The sequence below is a fragment of the Pan troglodytes genome, chromosome 2 (assembly GCF_028858775.2).
Source record: "Pan troglodytes isolate AG18354 chromosome 2, NHGRI_mPanTro3-v2.0_pri, whole genome shotgun sequence".
Taxonomy (NCBI): Eukaryota; Metazoa; Chordata; class Mammalia; order Primates; family Hominidae; genus Pan; species Pan troglodytes.
Window position 1 is genome coordinate 155,209,725 of NC_086015.1, and position 13,125 is coordinate 155,222,849.

General features: G+C 35.2%; 1 long non-coding RNA gene across 1 annotated transcript in view; it reads right to left on the bottom strand.

Moving 5' to 3' along the window:
- Window positions 1-7,251: 7,251 nt before the first annotated feature.
- The window catches only part of LOC107970814 (uncharacterized), an 86,681-nt gene continuing 80,807 nt past the window's right edge, over window positions 7,252-13,125 (bottom strand). The window contains exon 7 of the long non-coding RNA XR_008547148.1: window positions 7,252-7,450. This is a non-coding gene — a long non-coding RNA (uncharacterized LOC107970814). The remainder of the gene's footprint in view (window positions 7,451-13,125) is intronic.

Here is a 13,125-nt window from a genome sequence, read left to right on the forward strand (position 1 = left end):
ATAAAATTGTCATCCAAACACCCACTTCTGGCTGGCAACCGAGTCACCAGTTTTCTGCATAATTTCCCCAAAATGTTCAATACAAATAAGCAAAATGTGTATTTATTCTCATTTTATACTTTAGTTATACTAATCATAGCATCCTATACACATTTTGTTTGCCTTACTTTTTTCCACTAATTTATCCTGAAGGCTATTTCATTTCGACATATAAAAGTCATCTTTTTCTGTATTTTCTCCCTTTCCCATTTTAAACTAGGGATTGTGTCATGCATATATAAGTCATGTTGCATGTATACATGTATAGAGCATATGCATCTATATAGCTTATGAAAGCTATGTAGAGTACTAATGAAACAACCACCTGTGCAGCTACTTCTTGGATTAAGATATGATACTACCAATAAATTTAAAGCCCATTGTGCATCACTCTTCATATTTCCTTTTATTTACCATCCAGAGTGTTTAAAAACTTGAAGTTTTATATTGAATACTCTCTTGCTTTTCTTCAATCTTACCACACATGTATGTAGATAATTACTTATTTTCATATTACATGTGTTTGAGCAATAATAGAAATCATACCACATGTATTTTTCTATGGCATATTTTTCATATTATGTGTGTGATTAATCTATGTTAATGCATATAATAGTAATTCATTAATTTCCATAATTACAGAGAGGAGCCTACCTAGGATTATCCATGCTCCTATTACAGAACATTTAAATTTATTTTTACAATATTTTGCTGTTGTAAAAAGAAATAGTACTATAAACTTTTTTGTGTGTACCTCCTGCATATGTACCAGAATTCCTCTACATGTACCTAATGGTGAAGTTGTTGAGTCAAGGGGTATGAGCACCATCAACTTTTCTAGATACCAAATCTTTTTCCAAAATGTTTATGTGAATTTACACTCACCATCACCTTTCTCTACATTCGCACAATACTTTTTAGTTTTGCCAGTCTAGGGAGTGTAAAACTGCATCTCACTTAATTTTCTTTTTCATTATTATATGTTAAGTTAGGAATCTTTTTATGGGTTTGCTGGATGTTGATTTTTTTCTCTTCCTGGAATTACTTGTTCATGAAATATACCCACAGAAGACAGCATAAAACATACATGCATAATTTAAAGAATAATTATAAAGCAGACTCTTGTGAAACTACAACTCAAGTAAAACTCAAAACATTTTCAGCATTCCAGAGTCCTTTCATGTCCACTCCCCATTGCTCCTCATTTATCATCCCAGAGGTAACCATTGTCCTGATTTTTATTGTGTTTTTTTTTTGCTACTGTTTGTCATTTTATCATTTATATATATATTCCTAATCAATACAGCTTAGTTGTGTCTATGTATAAATATTATAAAAATGGAACTATACTATATGAATCTTTTGCATCTTGTTCATTATTTCACATGCTTGGAAGATACATACACACTCTTACGTGTAACTTCAGTTCATTCCTATTCAACGCTGTATAACATTCCATAGTAGAAACATAGCACACAATTTTTTCATTCCATTCTTTTAGAGACATTTTGATTGTGTCCACTTTTAGTTATTTCAATCCTATACAGATATTCTCATATGTATTTCCTAGAACAGACAAAAGATATTTACTTCAGGAATATATTAGGAGTGAAATTGCTGAGTAATAGGGTATGACAATGTTCAGCTTATTTAGGTAGTGCCAAATTATCTTCCAAAGTGATGGTATCAAAATTATATGTACTGCGGTAGTCTGTGCCATTCCCTGTTTCTCCAATTCTATACTACTTTTTGGTCAAACTGTTTTCTTTCGTTTTTTCACCAATCTAATAGGTATCTAATGGCATCACTGTAGTTTCCATTTTCATGTTGCTTTTTAGCAGTACTTCATATTTTTAGTTGCCATTTAAATTTCCTGTCTTGTAAAAGGCCCTTTTTATTGAGTTATCTTTTACTTAAGAAATTTAGAAATTGTTGACGAGTTATTGGGTGCAGCACACCAGCATGGCACATGTACACATATGTAACCAACCTGCACATTGTGCACATGTACCCTAAAACTTAAAGTATAATAATAATAAAAAAAAGAAATTTAGAAATTGTTTATGTAGTCTAGATATGAATCCTTTGTGAGTGTATCTGTTATAAATATCCTCTACCACTCAGTAGATGATCTTTCATTTTCATTATGATCTCTTTTGATTTAATTAGTGCAGTAGAATTTGTCAGTTGCTTTCTTTATATTTAATTTTATATTGTGTTTCATTTTTTAAAAATCCTTTCTTATTTTGAGGTAATACAGGAATTGTCCTATACTACCACACAAAATTGCTATTAATCTTCTATCTGGAATTGATTTTTGTTTATAGATTGAGGTAGGGATCAAATTTTGTTCTTTTCCATTTGGATACCTAATTGTATTTTTAGTAAATAATTCATCTGATCCCCAAGACTTGACATGTGATTTGCCATGTACTTCTCTCATACATCCAGTTTTCATAATCATGTAGATCTATTGGGAACTTTCTTTCCTATTCCAGTGGTTTATTTGTCTATGCTTTGCCTGTCTTAGTTTTTATTGCTTTAAAAAAAAAAACCACCTGGACACCCTGAATTTATTAATGTAAATTCTCCCACTTTCTTTATTCTTCCTACAGTGTGTTATGGCTGTCTTTGGTCTTTTTCATTTCCATAAGTTAATTGAAACTTCCTTAAATATTAAGCCATTTATACATGAACATATCTACTTACTCATTTAGGTTTAGTTTGCTTAAATAATTTTTAATAAAATATTTAATACATTTATCTATAAAATGTTTCGCATTTTTTGGTTTGGGTTTTTATTACATTTTTAATTTAGCACTTTTAAATATTAAACATTTGCTGATGTTCAGAAAGCCAAATGACATTTCATATATTGACACTTTCTAAAGTAACTTCTTTAAATAATCTCATTATTCCAAATGATTTATTGGTACAGTATATTGATTTTCTTCATTGACAATTATATTATCTGCAAATAATGACAGGGATTTTTTCTTTCAAAATAATTCCTCCCTTCATTTATCTTATTGTACTGGCTTGGATACTAAGATATACGTTGAATATTAATGATAAAGTGAGAATCCTTTCCTTTTCCTGATTTTAAAGGGGATGCTTTTAATGTTTCATCATCAAATTTGAAGTTACTATAAACTTGAGAAATTACCTAAAATCAACTTTTAAAAATTATCTTTTAATCCTGGTTTTCCAGAAAAATTAATGTAATTTTTTACATGAATTAATTTTAAGTGTTATTTAATGGTCTTCCACGTTGAGATGATCAAAAAGAAGATTACATTGTTTTTCTTCTTCCACCTGTTAATGGAATGATGTTAAACCAATTTTCATTCCTGAGATATGTTCAAACTGCTCATAAGGTACACTGGGGAAGAAATCCTCTTCCACTCCTTTTTTTTCTTGCAGTGCCAACGTACAGTATCAACCCAGCACTACATTAAAATAAATTATTTGCTGGAAGTATTTAAGACCTTACTGGGGTAGTTTAAACTTGGGTCACATACCTGAGGAAGAGCTACCTTATAATTCCATTTTCTAAGAGGAGATATTTTATTATTTGGTCTATAACTAAGGTCAATATAGCAATGTTGGCTATGTTTACAGGGTCTCCCACTCCCCATCCAACCTAGTAACAGTTTTATTATGGTTGTGGCCCATTTTTATGAGAAAGTCTGATTTAACTCCCCAAAATGTATGGTTCTGGCCTTTTTTTTTCTATTTTACATGGTTCTTAATACTGATGCTCCAAGTCATTAAGGAATAGGAAGTTCTTTAGGCAACCACTACTTTTAGTGCTTGTTTATGTCTGAATTTGTGATTTAGCTTCAAGTTTGACTTCTAAAGAGTTCTTTTATTGCAAACTTAACCCTGTATCTAATATGCATTTGACATTAATTCATTATGCTTACTTGCTTTATAGTGGATTTCTTGTATAAGCTTTCCTGGATATCTGGTGTACCATATTAAGGGAAATAAAAATTGCTTTTTATACAGACACATAGCATTCAATTGTATGCATGTAACATCATCTATATAGCCATAGGCATATGTAGTCATTCTTTTATTTTTAATGTTTATAAATGATACTATAAAAGCAATTTCACAAAATAGGAGTATGTAAGTAAAAAGTAGGAGAATTACAGGAACAAAGAGTTATACACATTTGTCACTGTGACAGATATTGCCAAATTACTCTCTTTAGAGATTGTACTACATTATGTTCCCACCAGCAATGTATGAAAATATCTGTTTCTCTTCACCCTCAACAAGAATATCTGTTATTACACTTTTGATTTTTACCAGTCTTACAGGGATTAAAAAAATGGCATTTCAGTTTTGGCTTATTTGCAATTCTCACATTCTAAGTAAAGGTGAAGTCTTTAAATATGTTTAAAAATCATTCAGAGCTTTTTATCTATAAATTTTATGTTCATAATTGTTTCTGTACTCTTTGTTCATTTTCTTTTGAATTGCTGGTCATTTCATATTGATTTGTATTTTAGCTTATTGCTTGTGATGTGAGTTGCCAGCATTATTCTTCTGTTTTTGGTATTTTGAGCTTACCTGCTTTTTTTGTCATGGGGAATGATTTTAATAAAATAAAAATTTTGCCTCTGGGCTATAAATGACTATTGGAAGAGTCTTCTAAACTGGGGTATTACAAATTGGCACTTTTATCATTACTTTTTTTAAATCAAGTTCAGTGTCACTTTTGCTCCCTCTTTAAAACTTATAAGAATACAAGTTCAGGATATATTTGGCTACTTATCTAATTTCCTATGTATCTACTTTTTCTGACTACTATGTGCATCCCAAATAGGAAGCATTCTTATGCAATGGTTCCATTTCTTTGATATTTAAACACACTACAGTATTCCTGGAGCAACTGATAGTTCTTTAAATGGCCTGGTTCATATGAGTTAGATGAAAAAGATGATCAAAGAGTCTAGGTATTGTCAATAAATATTCTGTAAGCTACAAGAATCTAGTTCAAAAAGCACCAAGTAACAGGATAGTAATCCCCCTCTCATTCAACAAGATTGGAATAGGCAACTAACAAGTTAATCAAAAAAGTTAAAGAGAAATATCATTTTAAAAGACATATCACTTAAACTGGTAAAGCTAAAATATATATGAATGTAAAGTCATTGAACAACATTTTGACTCATTGCGAAGAACTTGAATTTGATCACAGCTTGCTTGATTAGAATTTCATCATCTTAATGCAGATACCAGAAGCCTAGAAGGCAGCATTGACATTTCCCTGTTTAGTCTATTTTAAAGTAAGTGTGTGTTTGTATATGTGTGTGTGCATGTGTGTTAAGCACTCTGGGTGCCAAACTCTTCTAGAATTTTCAGCTTTATTTCAATCATTTTTTGCTCCCCATTCAACATTTATTTTATGCATATGTTAATATTAGAAAGTAATCCATTAGCTTTGAGATTGCAGAATTATGTGAACATCTATCAACTTATATAGTAGGAATGAAGAATGTTGGTTAATTGCGTGACTTTGTTAAGTGGGATTAAATTAAGTACACTTCAGTTGCATCTGTTATAGGGAGTAATGGTTAATTCAGTGAGTTCATCAAGTAGAGTTAGACAGATTAAATTATACCTTCCATTTTTACCTTTCTTAGGAATAATAGACATATTCTCAAATCTTTTAGTCTTCAGATTTTTAGCTTTTTGAGAAAGAAGTAGATTGTAGTAATGTTAAGTTATTGATATAATCATATTCTGGAAAGTAGACATAAAGCAATGTTGGCCAAAAAATATGAAACAAATGACAAAAATTCTTTCCCCTTGCAGAATTGGCACTAGTTGATTTAGGATGAGTTTTTCTAAAATCTTTTCTTGCATTTAGCAGAACTTTGGCTATAGTCAGTTAACAGAAGTTGGCAAAATGGTTCAGGTTCTTAATTAGAAACATCATACACTTCTCTTGGCTTTGTTCTCACCTGGAAATCAGAGAAAACATAACCTCATGGACAGCTGTAAGCCACTAGTTCAACTGAAAAAATATACCGGACAAGTGCCATTTGATATCTGTCAACATCCATCAACATCATCCTCATTACCATCATCAGAAATATCATTTACTGAGTATATGCCATATGTCTGGCACTGTACTCTGTGCTTTATTTGGTTTACTGTTTAAAAATTGCAGTGATAATGAAAGGTGCAGATTATTGTTCGCATTTTCCAGATGGGGAGAAACTCAATAAGGTATAAGGTATAATTTTCCAAAAGGCATCCACTTAACCATGTGGGAGAACAGGATTAATAACTGTCTAACTCTTTCCCAATCGGTAAAAATGTTTTCACCAATATAATTGTGTTAAAAGGTATGCTTTAAAGCAACAAAATGAACTTAAGTAAGCTTAATTAAAAATTGGTCTTAATCAAAAGGATATTATCCCATGAATCAGCCAGACTAACTGGTCATAATTTTGAAACAGCAACTGCAAAGTCAACAGAAATTCAGTCTCTGCCTCGCGTCCTTTTTTGCATTGTTTTGCTTCATTCTCATCCCACCCTCACTCTCTCTCCTGCTTGTGATATGTTAGAAGCTTGTGATATGTCAGATATTCACCACTGATAAGTCAATGAGGGTGAAGAGAGGGTGACACATCACTAATAAAATGGGAAGGAACACAGAAAAGGCTGCTAGCAGCTCACCAAAATCTACATTCTCTTTTAAGAGTACTGTTGGACTAAGTGTCCCAGCTATTTTACAGTTAGGTATAGCAAAGTTATTAAGTTTCCATCATAGAATGTGAATAAAAATGGTATGTGCCAATTCCAGCCCTAGACCCTATAACACTCATTTATTTTCAACCCTTTTAGGCCTGACCAGAATGGATAAAACTCAAACAAAGCATGACCTTGGAAGGCATATTTTAAAGTTGACAGAACATTGGCAGCTTGGATCTCTAAGCGACTAGGTGGAGCAGACCTCCCTTGTCAAATTTTCAGCCTACTCATTAATGTTATTTGGGAGAAATAAAGTTTCAGCATATTTGAGTAATACACTTTGGAGTCTAAATTTTATGCCAGTAAGTAGATCTCTCTGTTTATGCCAGAGAGAGGGCATATAGGCTGAGAAGTTTTACCTCAAAACTGTAAAGAGTAAAGTAGAAATTACAGGGGAACTATAAATAAGCCACAATAAAAAAAATTATTTGAACTTACCTACTTAATCTCAAATAGTTATTTCACCATGTCAATATAACTTTGTATGCACATCACCTTCTCTAATCATGGTTATAGCTGAAATCCTGATATCCTCTACTTAGACTTATTTTGCTTGGTTGGCTGTCACTCATATTGAGGGGATAGATTCTAGAGTTGTTTTCTTTGTCTCTTATAGGACATACTTTCCAAAGTCAGCCTATTTGGAAAATTTATATGAGATTATTCCAAAATATTGAGGATATATTCTTGTACATAATTCTAAAGTTCAAAAGAAATTAAAAATTAATTTAGCTCAGTGTTTTTCCCAAAAGAGCTTACTTACTATCCAATTGAGCAAAAGACACACATAGCATTACAAGGTTAGTTAGCATTATGAAATATTTTACGTGCTATTTTCTTGATGTATTCCATTAAAGATTTCAAAAGCATGTATTCTGTATCCCACTTTATTAAAACAAATAACTTTTTGAGGAGTAGAGCAAGATGGTCAAATAGAAGATTCCGCCAATCATCCTGCCTGCAAAGACACCAATTTAACAACCGTCTAGTCAGAAAAACACCTTCATAAGAACCAAAAATTGGGTGAGCACTCACAGTACCTGGTTTTAACTTCATATCACTGAAAGAGGCACTGGAATCAGGTAGAAAAGAGTCTTGAATTGCCACCACCACTCCTCCCTCATCCCCCAGCAGTGGTTGCATGGCACAGAGAGAACCTGTGCACTTGGGAAAGGGTGAATGCAGTAGTTGTGAGATATTGCATTGAGCTCAGTATTGCCCTGTCATAGCAGAAAGCAAAACTGGGCTGAACTCAGCTGAGGCCTGCCCACAGAGGGAGTATTTAAACTTACTCTAGCCAAAAGGGAATCACTCATCCCAGCGGTTGGAACTCAGTTCTGGCAAGCCTCATCGCCATAGGCTAAAGCATTCCAGGGCTCTAAACAAACTGAAAACACTCTATGCCATAAGGACTGCAACTCCTAGGTAAGTCCTAGGGCTGAACTGGGCTCAGAACAAGTGAGACACCAGCCAGGGTGGCTAAGGGAGTGCTTGCTATACCTCTGCCCAAACTCCAGGCTGCACAGCTCATGGCTTAAAAAGAGACTCCTTCCTTCTGCTTGAAGACAGGAGAGGCAAGAGTAAAGAAGACTTTGTCTTGTATCTCACATACCAGCTCGGCCACAGTAGGATACAGCACCAGCCAGAGTTGTGAGGCCCCCTTTCCAGGCCCTAGCTCCCAGATGACATTTCTAGACATACCCTGTGCCAAAAGGAAACCTGCTGCCTTCAAGTGAAAAAGCGCAGTCCTGTCAGGATCCATTACCTGCTTACTAAAGAGCCCTTGGGCCCTGAATAACTAGTAGCGATATCCAGGTAGGACACTGTGGTCCCTGAGAGAGAATCTGAGACTTGCTGGCTTCACATGAAACTTTTCTGCGTGAGAAAAGCAGAAGAAAAAGTAAAGAGGACTTTGTCTTGCACCTTAGGTACCAGTTCAGCCACAGGGGTGTAAAGCACCAAGTGGGCTCCTGGGATCCTCAATTCCAGGCCTTGGCTTTTCTGGACCTATCCTAGGCCAGAGGGGATCCCACTGCTCTGAACGTTGAGTTCTGGGCCAGGCAGCATTCACCATACGCTGACTAAAAAGCCCCTAGGCCTTAATGGAACATCTGCAGTAGCCTGGCAGTATTCTGTTGGGTCTGTGGGGGTGGTAACCATGGGGTGAGGCCTCTCTGCCAGGGGAAAAGGGAGGAAAGCGTGGGAAGGACTGTGACTCATGGTTTGAGTGCCAGCTCTGCTGCAGTACAATAGAATCAGGTAGACTTCTAAGGTTTTTGACTTCAGTTTCTGGCTCCTGGACGGCACCTCTGACTCCACCCTAGGGAAACTTGCTGCCTTGAAGGGAAGGACGCAAGCCTGGCTGGCTTTGCCACCTGCTGACTGTAAAGCCCCAGGAACTTGAGAAAACAGGCAGTGGCCAGGTTGTTGTTACATCAGGCCTTGGGTGAGACCCAGTGATGTGCTGGCTTCAGGTCTGACCAAGTGCAGTCCCAGTGCTGGTGGCCACAGGGATGCTTGTGTCACACCACTCCCAGATCTAGGTGGCTCAGAACAGAGGAATAGAGGGATTCTGTTTGGAAGAAAGTAAGAAAAGAACAAGAGTCTCTGCCTGGTAATCCAGAGAATTCATCCAGATTTTATCCAAGACCACCAAAGTAGTACCTCTACAAGTCTACGAGAACCAGAGCATTATGGGGCTTGGGGTGCCACCTAAGGTGGATACAGCGTAGATCACAAAACCCAAGTGCTTTTGAATACCTGGAAACCCTTCCCAAAAAGAATGGGTACAAGCAAGCCCAGACTGCAAAGACTACAATAAATAACCCAAATCTTTAACTCCCAGACACAGACAAACATCCATAAGCATCAAGACCATCCAGGAAAACATGATCTCACCAAATGAACTAAATAAGACACCAGGGGCCAATCTTGGAGGACTAGAAATATGTGACTTTTTAGACAGACAATTCAAAATAGCTGTTTTGAGGAAACTCAAAGAAATTCAAGATAATACAGAGAGAGAATTCATAAGTCTTTCAAATACATTTAATGAAGAGATTGAAATATTTAAAAGAAGACATACATTTGGTTCTTGGGCATTTGGGTTGGTTCCAAGTCTATGTGGCACATACACACTATAGAATACTATGCAGCCATAAGAAAGGATGAGTTCATGTCCTTTGCAGGGACATGGATGAAGCTTGAAACCATCATTCTCAGCAAACTAACACAGGAACAGAAAACCAAACACCACATGTTCTCACTCATAAGTGGGAGTTGAACAATGAGAACACATGGACACAGGGAGGGGAACATCACACTCTGGGGCCTGTCAGGGAGTCGGGGGCTAGGGGAGGGATAGCATTATGAGAAATACCTAATGTAGATGATGGGCTGATGGGTTCAGCAAACCACCATGGCACGTGTATACCTATGTAACAAACCTGCATGTTCTGCACATGTATTGCAGAACTTAAAGTATAATTAAAAAAAAAAAAGAGAGGAGACAAAGTTAAAGTGTAGAGTTATTAGTTTTTTCTTGTCTGTTTGTTCATGCAAACAGTATTAAGATGTTATCAGCTTAAAATAATGGGTTTTAAGATATTGCAAGCCTCATCATAACCACAAATAAAAAAAAAAAATGCAATGGATACACAAAAAACTAAAATGCAAGAAACTAAATCATACCACCAGAGAAAATCATCTTTACTAAAATGAAGGCAGGAAGGAAAGGAGAGGAAGACCATAAAACAACCAGAAAACATATAACAAAATGGTAGGAGTAAGTCCTTACTTATCAATACTAATATTGAATGTAAATGGACTAAACTCTTCAATCAAAAGACAGAGAGTGGCCAAATAGATTTTAAAACAAAACAAAACAAAACAAAAAAAAACAAGATTCAGTGAGTTGTTGCCTATAGGAAACACATTTCACCAATAGGCCGGGCGCAGTGACTCACACCTGTAATCCCAGCACTTCGGGAGGCCAAGGCAGGCAGATCAAGAGGTCAGGAGTTCGAGACCAGCCTGGCCAATATGGTGAAACCCCATCTCTACTAAAAATACAAAAAAAAAAAAAAATAGCTGGGCATGGTGGTGCACACTTGTAGTCCAGCTACTTGGGAGGCTGAGGCAGAAGAATCACTTGAACCTGGGAGGCGAAGGTTGCAGTGAGCCAAGATTGCACTACTGCACTACAGCCTGGGTGACAGAGTGAGACTCTGTCTCAAAAAAAAAAAAAAAAAGAAAAGAAAAGAAAAGAAAAGAAAAAGAAACAATTTACACATTTCACCTATAAAGACACAAAAAGACTGAAAATAAGGGGATGAAAAAAGATATTACATGTCAATGGAAACCCAAAAGAGTAGGAGTTATGATACTTATATCAGGCAAAATTGATTTCAAAACAAAAGTTATAAGAGACAAAGAAGGTCCCTATAAATGATGAAGGGATTATTTCAGCAGGAGGATGTAATGATTGTAAATATATATGCATCCAACACTGGATCACCCAGGTATATAAAGAAAATATTATTAGAGCTAAAGAAAGAGATAGACCTCAATACAATAATAGCTGGAGACTTCAACACCCCATTTTCAGCATTGGACAGATATTTCAGACAGAAAATCAAGAAAGAAACATTGAACTTAATCTGAACTGTAGACCAAGTCTACCAAATAGATACTTACAAAACATTTCAACCAACAGCTGCAGAATACACATTCTTTTCCTCAGCATATGGATCATTTTTGTCGATAGATCATGTTAGGACAGAAAACAAGTGTTGAAACATTCAAAAAAATGAAATAATATTAAGCATCTGCTCTAATCACAGCAGTATAAAACTAGAAATCACCAACAAGAAGAATTTTGGAAAATGTACAGACACATGGAAATTAAACAGTATGTTCCTGAATGACCAGTAGGTAAATGAAGAAATTAAGGAGGAAATTTAACAATTTCTTGAAACAAATGATAATGGAAACACAACATACCAAAACCCATGGAATACAGCAAAAGCAATACTAAGAGGGAAGTTTATAGATATAAGTGCCTACATAAAAAGGAAGAAAACTTCAAATAAACAACCTTATATAGTTTGAATATATGTCCCCAGCAAATCTCATGTTAAATTGTAATCCCCAGTGTTGAAGATGGGGCCTGGTGGAAGGTATTTGGCTCATGGAGGTGGATCTCTCATGAATGGCTTGAGCCTTCCCCTTGGTGATAAGTGAGTTCTCACTCTAAGTTCACATGAGATCTGGTTGTTTAAAAGTGTGTAACACCTATGCTCTCTACCCTGAATTTTCTCTCTTGCTCCTGCTCTGGCCATGTGACATGCCTGCCAAAATACAGAATCAATCTAACTGTCCATCAACAGATGAATGGATAAAGAAAATGTGGTACATACACACAATGGAGCTCTATTCAACCATGTAAAAGAATGAGATCTTTTGCAAAAACATGTCATTTGCAACAACATAAATGGAACTGGGGGTCATTAAGTTAAGTGAAATAAGCAAGGCACAGAAAGACAAACTTTGCATGTTCTCACTTGTTTATGGGATCTAAAAATCAAAACAATTGAACTCATAGAGAGTAGAAGAATGGTTACCAGAGGCTGGGAAGGGTAAGGGGTGGGTGCAGAGGAACTGGGGAGGGTTAATGGGTATTAAAAAATAGTTAGAAAGAACGAATAAGTCCTAGTATTTGCTTACCCAACAAAGTGACTGTAGTGAAAAGTAATTTAATTGTGTATTTTTAAATAACTAAAAAATGTGATCAGATTGTTTGTAAAGCAAGGATAAATGCTCGAGGGCGTGGATACCCCATTTAGCTTGATGTAATTATTACCCATTGCATGTATGTATCATAATGTCTCCAACTCCCATAAATATATCCAACTACTATGTACCCATAAAAATTAAACATAAAAAATAAAATAAAATAAGTACCTTTTTGGAATTAATATATTACAATATATATAAAATACCTGGAATATTAGTCTCCCAAATATTAATGGTGATTATACCATTGTGATGTGATTACAAGTAATTTTTCATGGTTTGTTTATTTCTATTTTCTAACTTTCTTCTTTAATACATTTGTATTACATGTATTATGAAAACATTTTTAATGTAAAAATATGTGGGCAAAAATGCGAGTTCTGTTCATTGCCTATGACTCACATCTAATGTATGTTTAAAAGATGGGTCAGGGAAAATGTCAAGTGCCAAGCTGTGTTTATTTTGCAATAAAATAAAGGGACATAAGTAGGAAATGAATAGAACAACTACACCTAAGAA